The following is a 19,887-nucleotide window of genomic DNA, read 5'->3' as shown; positions in this document are numbered from 1 at the left end:
AAGACCCTGATACTGGGAAAGATTGAGGGCAGGAGGAGAAGGGGATGACAGAGGATGAGATAGTTGGATGGCACACCGACTCGATGAACATGAGTCTGAGCAAGCTCCAGGAATTGGTGATGGAAGGGGAAGCCTGGCGTGCTGTAGTCTATGGGGTTGCAGAGTTGGACATGACTGAGCGACTGAACTGAAGTGAGGAACAGCCACAGGCTAGGCAAGAACACTTAGTTATGTGAGCAATAAACAAGCTTCTGTTGTGCTGTGTTATGGGAATTTGGAGTTTGTTACGGCACCCTACCTAACACAAGGAACCGTGCTACCCTATCTAATACAAGTTATACTGACTGGTCAGTAATTATAATCTTTATTTTCTTCTTTTCATATATGAGTAATTAAAAAGATAACAATAATATTTGTGGGTTTCAGGGCTCCAGTTATAGCAACGAGCATCCTCACTGGTTTTTAATTCTCAAAATTCACATCATCTAAAAGATATTGGAGAGATCCATAGAAAAAGGAGTAAAAAGCTGGCAGTATGAGCCTTTCTGTCCCTTTCTTTTAACATAGAATCTGATCTTGGAAAGAAAGTCATCTAAAAATCCTCAAGCTATTACTACTCCAAAGGGACAAAAAGGTGTCAAAGATACTGGAAACAGATACTGCAAACTTTGCTTTTCCTTGCATTGAGTGGAAAATAAATTTGTATAAGCAAATGATGTCAGTTTGCAAAGTGCTCTTCAGCTACAAAGAAGAACGGATAAAAAATTCGTGGAAACTTCTCTGATGGTTCCTTTGTTAAGACTCCAAGCTTCTACTTCAGGGGATGCGGGTTGGATTCCTGGTCAGAGAACATAAGATCCCACCTGCTGTGTGACCAAAAAAAAAAAAAAGATTTGCCTACCCTTTACCATGAAACTTTGTATTAAATAAAGGAAGCTGAATTTAATACCACATTGACTGCAAGGAATCACAAGCTTTTGAAAAACTGGGAGGTACCTTGGATTTAATTTCCAGTTGTGCTACAGCATCTTATCCCACAACTCATAATGGATTGCAGTAACATAATCCAAAGGCAATAAAAAACAAAGCTGACTTACCCATGAGACTTGATAAGAACCACGAGGAGTGCACATTGGAAGGGTTTTAATAGGTTTAAGATTTCATCAAACCAAAAAAAAAAAAAAAAAAAGATGAAGGAAAGGCTTGTAATTGCTTGAGGTAACAAAAGACACCAAAATTAGTTTGACTGTTTAGAATGAGAATTGTGAGAGGGTTTAGCTCTAAATATAAGAGAATATTTATTTTCATGGACAAGATCAGGTAAAACAGCAATGACATTGGTTTCTCAGAGTTCCATGATGACTGTGTTCTCTCCTTTGGCATCTGAAAGAGGAAGGAAACAGACCTTTGTGGGCAGGGACTCAAATTTAAATGGATCCTTCACACCACCTGGCTATGTCTACATGAAATCAAAATATCAGGATAGGGAGTATAAAACTTTAAAAATGCCAAGTGATGCCAAGGTTCCTGATGTTTCCAAACATCCAAGTGTTTGCACAGATGTTTCCAAATATGTAGATGTTGGCAGTTTCGTTGACGGAATTCAGATAAGTTCGGGGACTTTTATTTTTAGCACAACTATTTTTAGCATGAGTTTCTATCAACGTTTAGTAATGGGTGATAGAGTAACTGCTTCAAATTCTTGACCCCAGGAAGAGCCCAGGTATTCAGGGAGGCATTTGTAAAAGTGCTCATCCCTCCAGGCTCCTTTGGGTACCACTATTGCTGTCACTTGAAACCTAATAAGTCCTTGAAACATTCCTGAGTTATTTCAGAGAGGTGAAGGCATGTCAAAGATGTGGGGAACCTGGCAAAAAGACCGGATGGACAGCCAAGGGCCGGACATGCAGTAGACACTCAATAAGTACATGAGAAAAAGTGGCAATCGGAAGAGAAGTTTCCAGCCTCCTTTGACCACATCTACCCACTGTGGCATATCTGGAGCCATATCTTAATACAGATGAATTTCCTATGCTCCCGTCTAAAGTCAATTCTTTCACTTTGCCCTAGAGCCCATTTACTCTTGCCTACTCACAACATTATTCCAACAGTTATCTCTCCTATGGCCAGAAAGTTTTCTCTCTTCAGGTTTCTTCCCGAACATATACACCTGCTATTATTTAAACAAACATGTACACACGAATGGGGCTTCCCAGGGGGCGCTAGTGGTAAAAGAACCCACCTGTCAATGCTGGAGACATAAGCGTTGCGGTTTCTACCCCTGGATTGGGAAGATTCCCTGGAGGAGGGCATGGCAACCCAGTCCAGTATTCTTGCCTGGAGAGTCCCATGGACAGAGGAGCCTGGTGGGCTACAGTCCATAGGGTTGCAAAAAGTTGGACACGACTGAAGTGACTTAGCATGCATGCATATACACACAAATGCACACACTATAACTTCTTTTGAATATACTTCCTCAGCTAGCCCCTGTCACCTTTATTTTAGAGTAAAATTCCTCAAAGATGTGTCTATACTCACTGTCTCCAAGCCTTCTCTTGTTTTTGCTCAGACTACTCTCATCAGGCTTTTTGCTCTGCCCACTCCATCAAGTCTGCTCTCATCTGGTGAGGCTGCAGAATCCACAGGAGCCCATCAGTCCTCCACCCTCAGATTAACTTGAGATCTCTCTGTAGCATTTGAACCATGTGATCATTCCTTCTTCCTTGATCCTTCCCTTCACCTGAGTTCCAGGACATTGAACTCTCTAGTTTTCTTCCTACTTTGATACTGGCTCTTTTCACTCTCCTGAATGCTTTTTCCTCTTTTTCCGGTCTTATAAAGTTGGGGCACCATCAGAGTTCAGTCACTGCCCATTTTCTCTTTTCTATGCAAATACATTTTCTAGGAGATTTTATTTAATCTTGTAGTTTTAAAATTATCACTCATATACATATGACTCTTGTGTTAGTCGCTCAGTCGTGTGTGACTCTTTGTGACCTCATGGACTGTAGCCTGCCAGACTCCTCTGTCCCAATTCTCCAGGCAAAAATACTGGTGTGGGTAGCCATTCCCTTCTCCAGAGGAATCCTCCCAATCCAGGGATTGACCCTGGGTCTCCCACATTGCAGGTGGACCCACTAGGGAAGCCCCAAATTTTAATTATTTGGTCACACTGCAAGGCATGTGGTATCTTAGTTCCCCAACCAGGGATCAAACCTGCACCCCCAGCATTGGCAGCTCAGAGTCTTAACCATTGAACCACCAGGGAGCCCTGTGCAGATGTTCATCTTTCTAAACGCCTTCTCCATATCTCCACTTGGATATCTGACTGATTGCTCAGACTTAGCATTTTCCAAACTCCATGGCTGATCTTCTAGCTCACTGAAAGGCAACTCCATTATTCTAGGTGCTCAGGTCAAACACCATGGAGTAAATCCTTGACTCTTGTTCCTCTCACACCCCACATCCAGTTCACACCCGCGGGAAATCCTAGTGGTGCTACCTTCACAGCAGGTCCCGAGTCTGCCTGTGCTGGGCCACTGTCACTCTTTCCACACGATCAGAGTCACCATCACCTGTCACTGTGACCCTCAACAGACTGCCTCTTTCTACCCTTGACCCTTAGAGTCTATTCCAGCACAGCAGGCGGTGATTTTACAACATGGAAGCCCAGCCGTGTTACTCCCCTGCTCGGGAGTCTGCAGTAGCGCCTCCCTCCACACAGAGGAAGAGGCCTTGGCGGGCTCCGTGGGGTCTGCCCCGCCACCTCTCCCTCATCACCTTCCCTTGCCGCTCTGTTCCCTCCACGCTGCCGCTGGCCTGCCTCTGTGGCCCCAGCATGCTCCTGCTCCCAGCCTTTCTCCTGTTATCTGCTTGTCTGCTCTCTCGCCCTCTCCAAGTCAACTGTCACTTTTTCACTGGCGCCTCTTCTGATTACCCTTCTTAAAATTCCAAACTGAAACCCCAAATTCCTGAAAGTCCTTACGCTGCTCCGCCTTCTCTTTTCCCATAGCACGCTCATTACCTTCTCAAATACTGTACACTCACTTCTTCTTCAGCTCGATTATTTATTGTTGGTCTCCTCCTTCCTCCCCGCCACCAGGATGGGAGCTCCCACTCAGGCCAGGATCTTCAACTGTTCTGCTCATGGCTGCCCCCGCACGTGCCAAGAACAGAGCCTGGCACATGGTGGATGGGCACTCACCGAGGATTTGTTAAGTGAATTGAATTGACAGGTGGGAGAATCTGGTTGTAAGATTCTCCTGATGGACCAGCATCTCAGATCCAAGCACCTTCTCTCATTTAATCCTCGAAATAGCCACATGACATAAATGCACTGATTTCCCCCATTTTTCAGATAAAAAGTCTGCAGCACAGAGTATTTCTATCATTTGCCCAAGATCGCATGACTGGAGGGTGGCAGAGCCAAGGTTCAAGCCCAGTCTGCATGTTCAACTTCCTCACTCTCCTTCTTCATTCCTGGAGTGAGTATTAATTGGTGCTGCTCTTCTGGAGGGTAATTCAGCCTCTGTATGAATGGCTTTATGGATGTTCCCACCTTTGTTTCAGAGAGCGTGTGTATTCATAGATACACATGGAGACCTATCTATGCCATTGTTTGTAATGGCAAACAAAACCCCACGAGAGAACCCAAGTGATGCGTAGCAGGGAACTGATTTTTTAAAAAATTATGGTACATTCACACAATGGAAAACTACCTAACCAGTACTAATGATGGTATAAAAGAATGTATAATGACATGGAAAATCCTCCCCAGCATATGTTAAGTATAAACCACAAAGATAATAAACCACAATGTAACACTGTATCCACATCATGATTCCCCAGTTTTGTAAAATTGCATTATTTATGCACATACACATACACAAAATGTTTAGAAGAAACACACCAAAACATTAATAATGGTTTTCCCTAATGGTATGATTATGGGTGATTTTTATTTTCTCTGTAAATTTCTGTGTAACTTTTTATAATAACAAAACATTATTTTTAAGAGGAACTGCTGCCTCAACATTAAAATATGCTTTCCTATTTATATTCTACCTTAATAAGTGTTATGAAAAAAAATCCAGCATACCTGAATAGCTGAAAGGTAAGACTAGATCCTTGTGCAATACCCAAGGATTCTAAGAAGTTAGGTTTTTACAACTGTGTTTTATTTGACCGATTAAAATAATAGTAAGACAACATCCTTATCTTGCTGAACTGTACTCAACCATTTCATTTACGCCCACTAGATTTTCAAAGTTTAAATAAAGTTTAGTTTTTCTTTTCCTTTCTTTTGGAGAAATCCCCACCACCACCCCACTCCCTAATAGGCGTTACATTCTGTTTTTCTTTGGAGCACTTGCATCTCTTAATTATAGAAAAGTATCTCATTCCACAGCACAAAGGACCTCGAGTTGTTTCAAGGACATCTCAGATAGCACATTTAGACTGTCATCATATTAAGAAATTACAGTATTAAGGCACATTCTTAAGCAATTACTTATATAATTTTTCTCTTTTAACTCCACTCCTAGAGAATAATCTTGTTTAAAGCCTGTCTTGGAAAACATCACTTGCGGGTTTGTTTGGTTTTTGCTTTTTTCCTGATCACAAGCCATTTTAAGAGCAGTCAGAAACTTATATAGTGCAAGGGGTCCTGTGGGCTTCCTTAACATCAAAAATGAGGGCAATGCCAGAATGATTAGTTAACTTACTAAACGAAGAAGGAAAAGGACACATTTAGATCTGCTAATGGAACAACTTGAAAGATTCAAAAAGGTTAATGTTTCTACATGAATGGTCATGCAATTGGAAGTGACTTTGAAACTAGCTAATTCCTGAAGCCCAGATAGAATCTGAACATTCTTGTGGGTTTAAAGATGAGATGTTTCAAAGGATTGGAACGAATTTATTTAAAGAGAGGCTGCGAAGAGAGTGGAAGAGCTGACAGTTGACAGGAGGGGTCACACTGGAGAAGAAGACATCACAGACAGACATACACACGTGCACGCAGGTGCACACCCCACTGTTCACGGGGCCCCCGCCGCAAACTGTCCCCACTCCTAAGAGCTGAACATGAGCCAAACGCCTGCTCCGAAGAGCGTGTTCGCACAGTCAAAGGAGCCCAAGAGAAGGAGACGGAGACCGCGAAAGAACAGACGTGCCATCAACCTTGAAGCAGAAGACAGTGGCTTCAGGCCTGAACTCCACGTCTGGAACAGAGGCTGTGAGTGAATGAAGAGGTGACTAGCTGCCACAGTGTCACAGGGCAGGGCTATACACAGAAATAAAAGAAAAGTAATTCACATACAAGAACCTAGAGGTCCAGTGGTTTTCAACAAATGCCTGGCCCAGGCTAGAGCCGGGCGGCCGCCCACATCCCCCACTTCCCCCAGCTCTGCTCCTACTCACACGCCCTCAGCACAATCTCCGCCTTTCAGGTGCTGTCAGGGCGATGGTCCTTCTCACCTCAGGCCCCCCTGCGACCCGCCAGCAGCGATGGAAAAGCCTTCGTAGGAGACTCCTCTCCCCTGGGAGCAGCAGGGAGCATCAGGCCAGGCTATCGGGTTTCCTAGTCCCACAAGAGGAAGAAGTCCGCACCGTGTCCTCTCTGAGTCCCCGCCTGCAGCCGATGTTGCTGGGGGCTCTTCACTAGGTGTTATCACATTATCACTTACGAACGAGGAAAAGAGGGCTTTCCTTGCCCACTCAGCTGAGAAGCAGCAGCAGCAGAACTTAAAATCAGTCCTGCTTTCCTCTAAAACTCAGATGTTTTTAATCACCCCATAATGCCAATCAGAGTTCTAGCCCTAATGGTAAATCTTTAACAAATGGTGGCAAGAATTTCTGTTGGAATCTGGTTTTAGAAATTCTGGATAAGTATGTTCTCCCTTCCTGGCTTCTGTCCGGGGCCTCGCTGGTGGCTCAGCTGGTAAAGAATCCACCTACAATGCAGGAAAGCCCGATTTGACCCCTGGGTTGGGAAGATTCCCTGGAGAAGGGAAAGGCTGCTCGCTCCAGTATTCTGGCTTGGAGAAGTCCATGGACTGCGTGTACCACGTAGTCGCAGAGAGTCGGACACGACTGAGTAACTTTGACTTTACTTCTGTCCATTCATTATTCCCCCCACCCTCTCAATCTGCTCTCTCCCTTTATCTTTTCTTTCTTCTAAACTGAAGGAGCAGTTTTAAGCCCCACCTCTTCATATCCAGGCTTCCACCTCTGATACGGAAACAACTGATGTTTTTTGCATCATATGTATAGTACGGCCTCCAAGCCAGCCCCCTCCCTGAATCCCCGTTATCAGCCTGGCCCCACAGTCCTGTCTTTGGAGAAGTTCTGTGCAGGCCCACGTTCTTGTGCACCTGTGTATCAGTGTATCTGTGGCTCAGAGGTACAAAATCCGCCTGCCAATGCAGGAGACACAGGAGACACGCATCCCATCCCTGGGTCGGGAAGATCCCCTGGAGGAGGAAACGGCAAACCCTCTCCAGTATTCCTGCTGGGATAATCCCATGGACAGAGGCCAGCAGGCTACAGCTCACAATGTCCCAAAGAGCCAGACACGACTGAGCAAACACACGTGACTCTCAGGAAGCAAGGCCAATCACCCAGGCTACCCCACTATTCCTGCTGTGCACTTTCTGGATCTTCCTTGCAATGGGCTGAAATCCCAGGTTTCTCATTTTTCTTACCCCTGTGGAACAAAAAAGAGAAAGAATACTCAGATAGGTGGGTGCAGGACATGAATCCTTCCATGTGAGGACCGCCCCTCCTGGAAAAGCGACTGAAAATTGTCCACACGTTTTCATTTTCTTCAGTTTCGAGACTTGTGTTTTCCGCGAGAAGAAAATGTTCTCCACTGAAACAATTTATTGGGATGAAAGATAAGGATGAAGGTCATAACAAGCTTGTGGTGAAGCAGTGTGAGTGGAAGAAGGAATGACCTGGTTCACACCCAGGGCCCAGGCTCTCGAGGTGAGCTGAGGACCCTGCTGCTCACTTCTGTCCTTCTCTGGATGCTCATGCGAGGCTACTTTTTGCTCCAAACCTGTTGGAACTTGAGATGAAACATGATAAATTAAATGCGCTGACCAATAAAACAGGGGGAGCTGAGTTTCAGGAGAGCCTACCCTGGTGTCTTTACCAATGGTCCCTGGAGCTCTGTTTATAACCAAATTAGGACAATCAGACTGATGGGTCAAAAAAGCATAGTATAAAGCAGTAATATTTGTGTGCTTGTGTGTGTGAAGCCCTTCAGACACATTCAAGTGTGTCTGAATTAGAGACGTCAGACTTGACTCTTGCATTGCCTCCTCCAGGAAGCCTTCCCAGACTGTTCCCAGCACAATCTATAAGGTGGGTTAGGCCTTCCTCCCATGTACAAAGCAGCCACTCAGAATACCCAGCAGCACATTTACCTGGTGTACTTTCCCACCAGCTGTGAACTTCTTGTGGCCCAGGCCTGGCTTTGTTTTTACGATACCAACACCTAGTCCAGGACCTGGCACATAGCAGGCCTTCAAGACCTGTATGCTTGGAAGTGAGGTATCTTAGGACTTTAAGGAGCTGGACACAGTCGTTTACACGGGAATGGCTCTGCAGCCAGACTTCTAGGAACAAGCCAGGTGATTAGCCAGTAGTAACTGGACTCTTGGAGCCCAATTTCCTCATCTTTTCACTTGGGGGTATGAATGGCACCTGTCTCTTTGGACTACTGAGCACTGAATGAGGCAATTATTTTAAGAGCTTAGCCCAGACTCTGCCACTTGGCTTAGTAGGCAGTCCGTAAACAATAGCTCATCTTGCTGTATTGTTAGATGAGTGAAACTTTCAGAAAGAGAACAAGTGAACCCTAGTTCTGTCCCTCCTTGGCCTTTAATCCAGGTTTTAGAGACCAGCTCATCTATCTCTGTGTGGTGTGCGAACAGCTTCAGCTTTCCTGGAAGCAACGTTCTAGTCCCTATCTCTGCTGTCTGTGCTCTGTGGCCAAGGCTCATGACTGCCCACTGCTCAGGCGGCAAGTCAGTTTAACTTTGGCATTTCCAAGGAAGCTGATAATGTCAGCCTCATTCTGTCTACTTAAGGACAGTGGACATTATCCCACTTCTGTGCACGTAAGGACTTCTTGCTGGTTGCTGGGTTACAGGAGGAACATCAGAAAGACAGAGTGTTGTTTGCTTCCCGAGTGCCTCCACATCTCTAAATACTTCACAGATTGGGAATTTCTCAAAATTAACATCCTCCTTAAACATGATTACTCACTCCCACCCCCTGTTAAGCCTTTTAATTATTATGATCTTACCAGTTCACATTACACGTTTATGCGATGGGCAGGCTAGCCTCCCTTTTGTGGATAAGAAATCAAAGTCCCAGAGAAGTTAAGGGGATTCACAAGGTCACCTTGAGAACAGTAGTGGGGTGGGAGAAGGACACTGTAGAAATCAGGACTCTTGACAAAGAAACCAATTTCCTGATTTATAAGACGTTTTGGCAATGTTAGAAATATTCCCTTCCTTAAAGTCTTCCAGTACTATAGGAGAAACTGCTGTTTATCCATTTTCTTTCCTCCTTCCTTAGTAGTACAACATTCAATTCTTACTAGGCACATGGGTAATGGGAGAAAGACTCTATTCCCTAGCCTCCCTCACAGGCAGATGTGGAAATGATATGTGTCACAAAAGGGAGAAAGCATATCCTCCCTCTTGCTGACTGCCATGTGGATGTGATAGCTGGCACTCAGGCAGCCATTCTGAACCATGAGGTAGGGGTACACTGTGTTCTGAGGATGGCAGATGAAAGACTGAAGGTGCTAGTCCCTGATACTGTAGACAGGCATCCTAGCCTCTGATGCATTATGCAAACCTTAGTTCACGTGGGAAAGAGTTTAACTGTTTAATAGATTGTTATTTGGAGTTTCTGTCACTTGCAGCTGGACCTGACCTAACAAAATGAGAGCTTTTCTATTGTACCGAGAAAAAAAATCCTAGGTACTCAACGAGGGCTGGCATGTCCTGCATGACACTATCCTACTTGCTTTTTCGGTGTAGTCTTGTGTCCATCTCTTGGTCCCCACACTTTCACTGCGCTCTCCTTTTCCACATGCTGTTCCTTCTCTGTGGGGTGCGCTTCACCTGGACAACTCTTGCTTACCGTTGGGGTCTCAGTCTCTGTGTCCCATATTCAGATAGGCATTCCTGACCAAGTCTCTTTTATGCTTTTCCTTTCCCATTGTTCTTTTCCTTTTTAGCACCTAGCTTTACAATGTGGAAATATACATTTTATTGCATGGTTGGTTAATGTCTATCTTGATTACTAGATGTACTAGATGTTGAGGACTGGGGAGCCCTCAACACTGTACCCCCTGGCTGTAAACAGATCCAGCTTGTGGCAGATCAGTTTCCAAAGGATCTGGCAACAATATTTCCTGCCCCACATATGCTATGGCAGCGTGACTTTCCACTCTCCCATCAAGGAGTAGAATCCATCTCTCTACCTCCTTCGATTTGGATAAACCCTGTGACAGCTTTGACTCATAGACTATGGCAAAAGTGACACTACCTGTTCTGGGGGGCCCTTAATTGGGCCGGCAGATTCTGCTTTCCACCCTTGGAAGCCAGTTGCCATGTAAGAAGTACAGGTAGCTTGATGCTATGTACAGGTAGCTATGTACAGGATGCTATGTACAGGTAGCTTCACATGCTATGTGAAGCTCACACCAAGTGGAGAAGGCCTGGAGACTGAAACACTTTGTGAGGGAGAGAGAGTCCACGGGGCACCTGCTGTGTGAGGGAGCCGCCCTGGTCATCCTGCCCAGAGAACCCTTTCGATAACTCCAGGCCCAGCTGCAACCTGATGACAACCACAGAGACCTAAAGCTAGGACCCCTGAGCTGAGCCTAGCCAAAGGACAAATTCATAAGAAGTAATAGTAAATAGTTGTGTAAAGCCATTTTATTTCTGGGTGGTTTGTTAGTCAGCAATAGAAAATGTGAACCCCGGACACAGACTAGGCCCCTGGTCAAATGAATGATGCATGGATTTCACTCTTTTTGTTCTTTGATTGTGGGAACCTATAGGTCCACAGTAATGTGAGACAGACCTAGAGCTAGTGTGTCCTCCAGGGCGGACCTCTGGCCCTGGGCCACAGAATCCTTACTGCAGGCCTGTGGTTTAATCCTTGCAAGATTAATGCAAGAAGAAGATGGACTTCCCCTGCAGGAGTGGGGTCCAGGAGTTGAGGACACACATGAGAGAAAGGACTGGGGCTGTCTGCTGGCTGGCACTGGCTTCCTTGCTTACTGCAGCAAATGCCGTCTTTAAACCACTATAAACACACCTAAAATATCTAAACAAGGAGTGAGATGGGTGGGAAGTCAGGAAGTTCATGAGATGCAAAAAGGTGAAAGTGAGAGTCAACATGAACAATGGCCACAGCTGTCTCTGGGTAGGAGAGCTTATAGACTATTTCAAATACTTTCTTCCTTTTGTTCATCTGCATCTCCTAAATACCCTTCAAAACACGCCTTATTGCTTTACTGAAAATAAGAAATACATTTGTATTTAAAGACTTTGTTTGTGTCCTGAACTTTGCCGAAGGAGAAAACAACGAACCCAAACTCAGGCTCCAAAACTTCATTCTCAGCAGCCAAACAATTTTTGTTTTTAGTCTTATAGACCATTATTTGAGGAAATAAAGAAATAGACATATCCTATGACCCAGATAACCATGATGGTGTGATCACTCACCTAGAACCAGACATCCTGGAATGTGGAGTCAAGTGGGCCTTAAGAAGCATCACTATGAACAAAGCTAGTGGAGGTGATGGAATTCCAGTTGAACTATTTCAAATCCTAAAAGATGATGCTGTGAAAGTGAGGCACTCAATATGCCAGCAAATTTGGAAAACTTAGCAGTGGCCATAGGACTGGAAAAGGTCAGTTTTCATTCCAATCCCAAAGAAAGGCAGTGCCAAAGAACGTTCAAACTACCTCACAATTGCACTCATCTCACATGCTAGCAAAGTAATGCTCAAAATCCTCCAAGCCAGGCTTCAATAATACATGAATTGTGAACTTCCAGATGTTTAAGCTGGATTTAGAAAAGGCAGAGGAACCAGAGATTAAATTGCCAACATCCATTGGATCATAGAAAAAGCAAGAGAGTTCCAGAAAAACATCTATTTCTATTTTATTGACTATACCAAAGCCTTTGACTGTGTGGATCACAATAAACTGTGGAAAATTCTTCAAGGTATGGGAATACCAGACTACCTGACCTGCCTCTTGAGAAACCTGTATACAGGTCAGGAAGCAACAGTTAGAACCAGACATGGAACAACAGACTGGTTCCAAATCAGGAAAGGAGTAGGTCAAGGCTGTATATTGTCACCTTGCTTGTTTAACTTCTATGCAGAGTACAACATGTGAAATACCAGGCCAGATGAAGCTCAAGCTGGAGTCAAGATTTCTGGGAGAGGTATCAATAGCCTCAGATATGCAGATGACACCACCCTTATGGCAGAAAATGAAGAGAAACTAAAGAGCCTCTTGATGAAAGTGAAAAAGGAGAATAAAAAAGTTGGCTTAAACTCAACATTCAGAAAATGAAGATGATGGCATCTGCTCCTATCACTTCATGGCAAATAGGTGGGGAAACGATGGAAACAGTGGCACACCTTGTTTTTTTGGGCTTCAAAATCTCTGCAGATGGTGACTGCAACCATGAAATTAAAAGACGCTTTCTCTTTGGAAGAAAAGCTATGACCAACCTAGACAGCATATTAAAAAGCAGAGACATTACTTTGCCAACAAAGGTGTCTAGTCAAAGCTATGGTTTTTCCACTAGTCATGTATGGATGTGAAAGTTGGACTATAAAGAAAGTTGAGCACTGAAGAATTGATGCTTTTGAACTGTGGTGTTGGACAAGACTCTTGAGAGTCCCTTGGACTGCAAGGAGATCAAACAAGTCAACCCTAAAGGAAATCAGTCCTAACTATTCATTGGAAGGACTGATGCTGAAGCTGAAACTCCAAAACTTTGGCCACCTGATGCAAAGAACTGCCTCATTGGAAAAGACCGTGATGCTGGGAAAGACTGAAGGTGGGAGGAGAAGGGGACGACAGAGGATGAGATGGTTGGATGGCATCCCTGATTCGATGGACATGAGTTTGAGTAAGCTCTGGAAGTTGGTGATGGACAGGGAAGCCTGGAGTGCTACAGTCCATGGGGTCACAAAGAGTCGGACACGACTGAGTAACTGAACTGAGTGTAGCTTATAAAGGACAAATAAGCGTGAACATCAGAGTGGGGTGTAAAGGGGGAGAGTGGTCTGGGAAACAGGTACAGAGCACGCCCTGGTGTGTATTTTCCACGGCATTTTCGGTTTGCTTAGCTTGGGCCATCAGGGCCCCATGTAGCAGCATCCTGGACTCATCATCCTCTCTGATTTGTAATTATCCAGCTCTAAGTTGCTCTTTGGAAACTATTTTGGTCATTATGCTTGCTGGTGTGATTCATTATACCTTATTTAGAGACCAAGATATATTCTCTGGAAATGTAACCTTTTCTAATTTAGGGGAAGTAATTTTCAACTCAGGCAGCTTCAGGACCATGTAACACTGAATCACCAATGGAGAATCTGCTGCTCCTGAAGTGGGCAGCTCAGTGTTTGCAAATCTGATGAGGAGAAAAAAAAAAAAAAAAAAAAACTAGAAAAACTAGCTTGGAAAGGGAGTATCTTTGCCTTTGTAATAGGGTCTCCCAGGATTCTCCTAAGGGCAGGCTCCAGACTGTTCCATCTCATCTCATTCAACAGGCATTTATTGACTCCTGCCTGTGTGCCTGGAGCTGTTTGGGTGACTGGTTCCCGGTAACATGTGGCATTCATTCATTCATTAATTTTGTAAGAAGTTAGCATCTGTTATGTGTCAAGCATTGCTGTATGTCTAGATTCTTGTGTTACATCACTGAACAAAACAGACATAAATCTCGTGAGTTGACATTCCAGTGGGAGGGGAGAATAACTATAAACCTTATACAAAGGATATAATAACTATAAACCTTACATACAATTGACATAGTACATTATAAGGTGGCACGTACTACAGAAAAATAAGAAAATAGCAACAGGGTAAGGGTGTCCGGAGGACTTGGTATGTGCATCTGTGTGTAAGCGTGTGTGCATGCGTGAACACATTTATAATTTTGCAGTTATTATATACAGTGGTGTAATGGGTTGAATAATGGCCCCCCAAAAAAGATGTCTCAATCCTAACCCCTGGAACCTGTAAAAGGGACCACATTTGGGAAAAGGGTTTTTGCCAATGTATTTCAACTAAGGGTCTTGTATTAGGTTCTCTAGAGAGATATAGAACCAACAGGATAGCTATAGATATAGATAGATGTAGATTAGAAGAGATTTGTTATAGGAATTACACAGCTTGTTAAAGGCTTACACAGTTATGGAGGCTAAGAAGTTCCATGATCTGCTGTCTGCAAGCTGGAGAACCAGGAAAGATGATGATATAATTCCGTCTGAGTCTGAAGGCCCAAGAATCAGGGGGCTGATGTTAAGACCTGATCCAAACCAGGAGATACAGAGTCCTAAGGCAGGAGATGGTGGATGTCTTAGCTCCAGGAGAGAGAAAGCAAAGGTGTCTCTCCTTCACTTTTTTGTTCTTGACAAAGCTGTTCTCTTGACAGCTCAGTGGGTGATGCGGGCGCCTGCTGGGAAGGGTCACCTGCCTCACTCATTCTGCTGATTCAAATGCTAATTTCTGAAGAAGATGTGCTGCTGGATTTGAATCCGTGCATTCTGGCTCTGAGGTTAGAGCTATTAAGTACTACACTCTCACCAACAGTTGACAGAGATTCCTTAACAAACCTGAAAGCTCTTATTTGAAGAGAATTATAGAGCATCACTGTTGATGTATACATACTTGTACCCATACATACACACACACACATACACACACACACACACACACACACACACACACACACGTGGCATACAGCTGCCAGAGGCAAAGGGTTTTGGTTTTGAATTTTAGTGCATTTGCATGTGTGTGTGTGTTTTAACTTCTCTAACCCTGAGCAGATCTGTTGCCATATGGAGCAGAATGTTTCCAAGATGATTACAACAATATCTCCCATCCAACACACCCTTTGCCTCTCCTTCAAGGAAGATAATATGAAAATGAATATATATATTCATATACTCATATATACTCACTTATACTCATATATACTCATATACTCATATATATGCACATATATAATACATTTATATATACACATCTGTATCTATAATTGAATCACTTTGCTGTATAACAGAAACGAATACAATACTGTAAATCAATTATACTTCATTAAAAAAGAATAAAAGAGGGGTTATCACTAAAAATTACACAGAAATCAAAGGAATAATAAGGAAATGTTTTAATAATCTTATGTTCATTATTTCAAAATCTTGGATGAAAGGAACAAAATCCTTGAAAGATACCAACTACCAAAGTTCATTTAAGGAGACATATAGAACTGAACAGGTTTGTATCTATCAAATAATTTGAATTTGTAATTAAAAAGCTTTCTACAAAGGAAAAAAAGAGAGAATCTATTCCCCTGCCTTGGATCTGGACTGCCCTTGTGCCTTTTGCTCCAACCAATCAGAAGACAGTGAGAATGGTATTATGGAACTTCAAGGCATGCATTAAAATGTAGCTTCTGCTTTTGGCTCAAATGGTAAAAAAGAACTGCCTGCAATGTAGGAGACCCGGGTCCGATCCCTGGGTTGGGAAGATCCCCTGGAGAAGGAAATGGCACCCCCCTCCAGTAGTCTTGCCTGGAGAATTCCATGGACAGAGAAGTCTGGTGGGCTACAGTCTATGGGATTGCAGAGAGTCAGACACGACTGAGCGACTAACACACTTTACTTGGGGGAAGCAGCCACCATGGAGAGAACTTGAGCTATCCTGCTAAAGGGAGAGGACACCTGGAGAGAAAGGCCCTGGAGGACCAGGCAGAATGAATCCAGAGAGGCTGCAGACCGATGGGGGAAGCCATCCTGGATCTTCCAGCCCAGCTGATTGGCCAGCTGAATGCTGTGGCTGGAGGGAAGGAGCCAGTGCCACATGAAAGAGTCTTCACACTGAGTCCAGCCCAAATTCCTGACCCAGAGAGATGTGAACGGTAATAAATGGTTGGGGACTTTCCTGGTGCTCCAATGGCTAAGACTCTGTACTCCCAATGCAGGGGACCCGAGTTCAAGCTCTGGTCAGGAAACTAGACTGTACATGCCGTTAACCAAGATCAGAGTTCCCGCGTGCCACAACTAAGACCCAGCATGGCCAAGTAAGTAAATAAAAAACATATAATAAATAATTATTAAAAATAATAAATGCTTGTTGTTGTAAACCGTTAAGTTTTGGTGGTCTGTTATACAGCAATGCACAACTGATAAACTCTACCCAAATACTCTTTTTCTATTCCTAAAGAGTGTTAGAAATCAAGATAGAGCCTTTTACTTTGACTCACAAAGCTGCAAAAAACCTGGAAGGCCTGGGTTGACCCGCTCTGTCTCCTGTTGTCTTCATGTACCCAATAAAGAAGATCTAACTTTGTTAAAAGCTACTCCTCTGACACCAAAGTGTTATTAGCAGATTTCTTTGGATGAAGAAATAGCTAATTACCTGCATTTTTCAATCTTTCTAGAATTAGCAAAAATTGCTTCAGAAATGAGGATGGATATGCCATAGCTCTCTTCTGTAACTATGGCAGCCACTCCTAATCCTTTTCTTCCCTCTTGTAGGGCCTTAAACAGCCATATATTCATTTTCCTAGTCTCCCTTGAAGTTGGAGGTGACCAGGCAACCAAGTATCATCCAGTAAGATACAAAGGCAAGATTGCCAAAGGGGTTTAGGGCAAGAGTTTTCCTTCCTGGGAAAAGAGAAGGAGAGAAAGAGCTACACATGAGGATTTTCTCTCGCTCTCCTCCCTCTGCTTCCTGCCTTTGGATGGGTTACTTACGACTGGGAAGTCTGGAGCTCATGCACCCATCTTGTAACTATGCGGCAGTAAGTCTACAGTTAAAAAAAAAACACAACAACAGAAGGATGGAAAACACCTGACTTCTCAGTATCTTGATGTCACCTTTAGTTGCTGAATAACCCTGGGATTTTTCTACCTGTTTTCTCCACATTAGCTAACTGACAGATATACTTAGGGCTTAAATCACTGTAAGATTTTCTTTTTCTTTTTTTTTTGCACTAGGTCTTCACTGGTACATGCAGGCTTCCTCTAGCTGCAGCAGGCAGGGGCTACTCTCTATTGTGGTGCGTGGGCTTCTTATTGCGGTGGCTTCTCTTGTTGAGGAGCACAGGCTCCAGGGCGCGTGGCTTCAGATATTGCAGCTCGCAGGCTCTAGAGATCAGCCTCAGCAGCTGTGGCACACAGATTTAGTTTCTCCATGGCGTGTGGAATCTTCCCAGACCAGGGATCAAACCTGTGTCCCCTGCATTGGCAAACAGATTTCTAACCACTGGACCGTGAGGGAAGTCCAACATTTTTTTTTAGCTACTTGCAGCTGAAAGCAGTCCTAACTGGTACAATAATACTGTGGTATTTAACGTTCCAATACTTGTAATAATTTATTTTTTCCATCTGGCTAAATCAAATTTCTCAATCTTGTAAATTAATCCTTTCCTTTTTTTTTTAATCCTTTCCTTTTTATTTTGCCTCAGTAGAGACAGGGGATTGATGATTATCCATCTTTGCATTTTTTTTTTCTTTTTTTGAAAGCAACACTTTATATTTCCATTCAATTTTTTTTTTTTTGCTGCACTGCTTGGCTTGTGGGATCTTGGTTCCCTGACCAGAGATTGAACCTGGGGCCCCTGACAGTAAGAGAGCCAAATTCTAACCACTGGACAGCCAGAGAATTCCCTTCCCATATTCTTTTGAAGCAAATTCCAGAAGACATATCATTTCATCTATAAGCATGTCAGTATGCATCTCTAAAAGCTAATAAGTCATTAAAAAATATAACCACAATATCATTAGTATACTTAAAGACACTTCCTTAATATCATCAAATATTCTATCAGTGTTTAAATTTCCACCTGTTTTCATTTTTAGGATTGATTATATTATACATCATTGTTTTTTGTTGACACAAAAGTAGCACATAATCACAGAAGAACTCCAGGGAAGTAGGAAAAAGCTCATAGGAGACAATTTTGACTCACCCACAATCCTAGAGGGCTTCCCTGAAGGTTCTGGGGTAAAGAATCTGCCTGCAATGCAGGAGATGCGGGAGATACGGGTTCGATTCCTGGGTCACGAAGATCCCCTGGAGGAGGAAATGGTAACCCGCTCCAGTACTCTTGCCTGGAGAATCCCATGAACAGAGGAGCCTGGCAGGCTATAGTCCATGGGCTCTCAAGAGTCAGACATGACTGAGCACAGCACAGAAGTATCAAGCACAATCCCAGAGCTAACACCAGTCTCCATGGTGCCAAGTATGTTCAGAAAAAGGTGGCCCTTCCCAGCAGGGTCTGTCCTGTGCCAAGGTGGCCGCCACTTCTTTCTCTGAAACAGATGCCCTTGAGGGGTGCACAGACTCTCCATTGTGTGTTTGTGACCTAGAGTATTTCATCGATGTTTGCATTTTGGATTATAGCCTTCCAGATTTTCAATGGCTATCTACCTAATTTTTGCATAATTATTTTCATACTGTACATTCTGTTTTGTAAGCAGCTTTTTTCACTTGATAGTAGACCACAGACATTTTCCCATGTCATTAAATTTGCTTCCAAAGCATGACATTCTGTGGCTACATAGGGCTGCATTTTACGGCTGTACCATAATTGGTGTAAGCAGTGACCAGTTGTTTAGACCTGTCGCCTTTGAATGCAATGCCTGCTTTTGGTAGATAAAACACAGGCAAGAACACACATCCTTCTCGGGAGGAACATAAAAACACAAGGGGAGTCTCCGCACACACAGTGAATGATCCTGCGGTTTTACATTGGTTCCACCCAGTGGTTTGGGAGGAAAGCAAAGGTATGGTTCCATTTAGTTCAACTCATGCATGTGGTACTGGGAGCATTGTCCCTTGATGTGTTTAGATTCCTAGCAATTCCACAGTAAACGAGAAGCTTCAGGGAAGAGCAGTGAGGCAAGAAAATAGAACATGTCTTTTAGAACAGTTACTCCCAACGTATGCAACCAGATCTAGGATTTGGTCAACCAACCTTGGCCAGTGTGTGAGGCTGACAGAAGGCAGTGGGCTTAGGGCTCTTGCAGGCCAGAATTGCTGGGTTTTAGGGTATGAACCTCGTGCCTGGAAAATCCCATGGACGGAGGAGCCTGGTAGGCTGCAGTCCATGGGGTCGCTAAGAGTCGGACAGGACTGAGCGACTTCACTTTCACTTTTCACTTTCATGCATTAGAGAAGGAAATGGCAACCCACTCCAGTGTTCTTGCCTGGAGAATCCCAGAGACAGCAGAGCCTGGTGGGCGGCCGTCTATGGGATCGCACAGAGTCGAACACGACTGAAGTGACTTAGCAGCAGAAGCAGCGCCAACTGACTGCCTTGTAAGAAATACCACAGACTCAGGAGCAGGCCAATGGATTCTGGAAAATTGCCCGCTCTTGAGATTGAATATAAACATTAAGATTAATTGCAAAGCATCCATTTGCCCAAACCCTTGGCCCACTGTCAGGCCAAGCCTGAGCCATGGTATTTTCTATGCCAGCTCTTAACCTCTTTCCTAAAGTCTGCTCAACAAAAGGACTCAGTTTAATGAAGTCATAGGGACAGGGAGAGATCAGAGGGTAGATGTAAACCAGGAATTCCTAACCCCTGCAGCCACTCCCA

This window comes from Dama dama, chromosome 6, assembly GCF_033118175.1.
Source record: "Dama dama isolate Ldn47 chromosome 6, ASM3311817v1, whole genome shotgun sequence".
NCBI lineage: Eukaryota > Metazoa > Chordata > Mammalia > Artiodactyla > Cervidae > Dama > Dama dama.
This window is presented reverse-complemented; position numbering follows the sequence as displayed.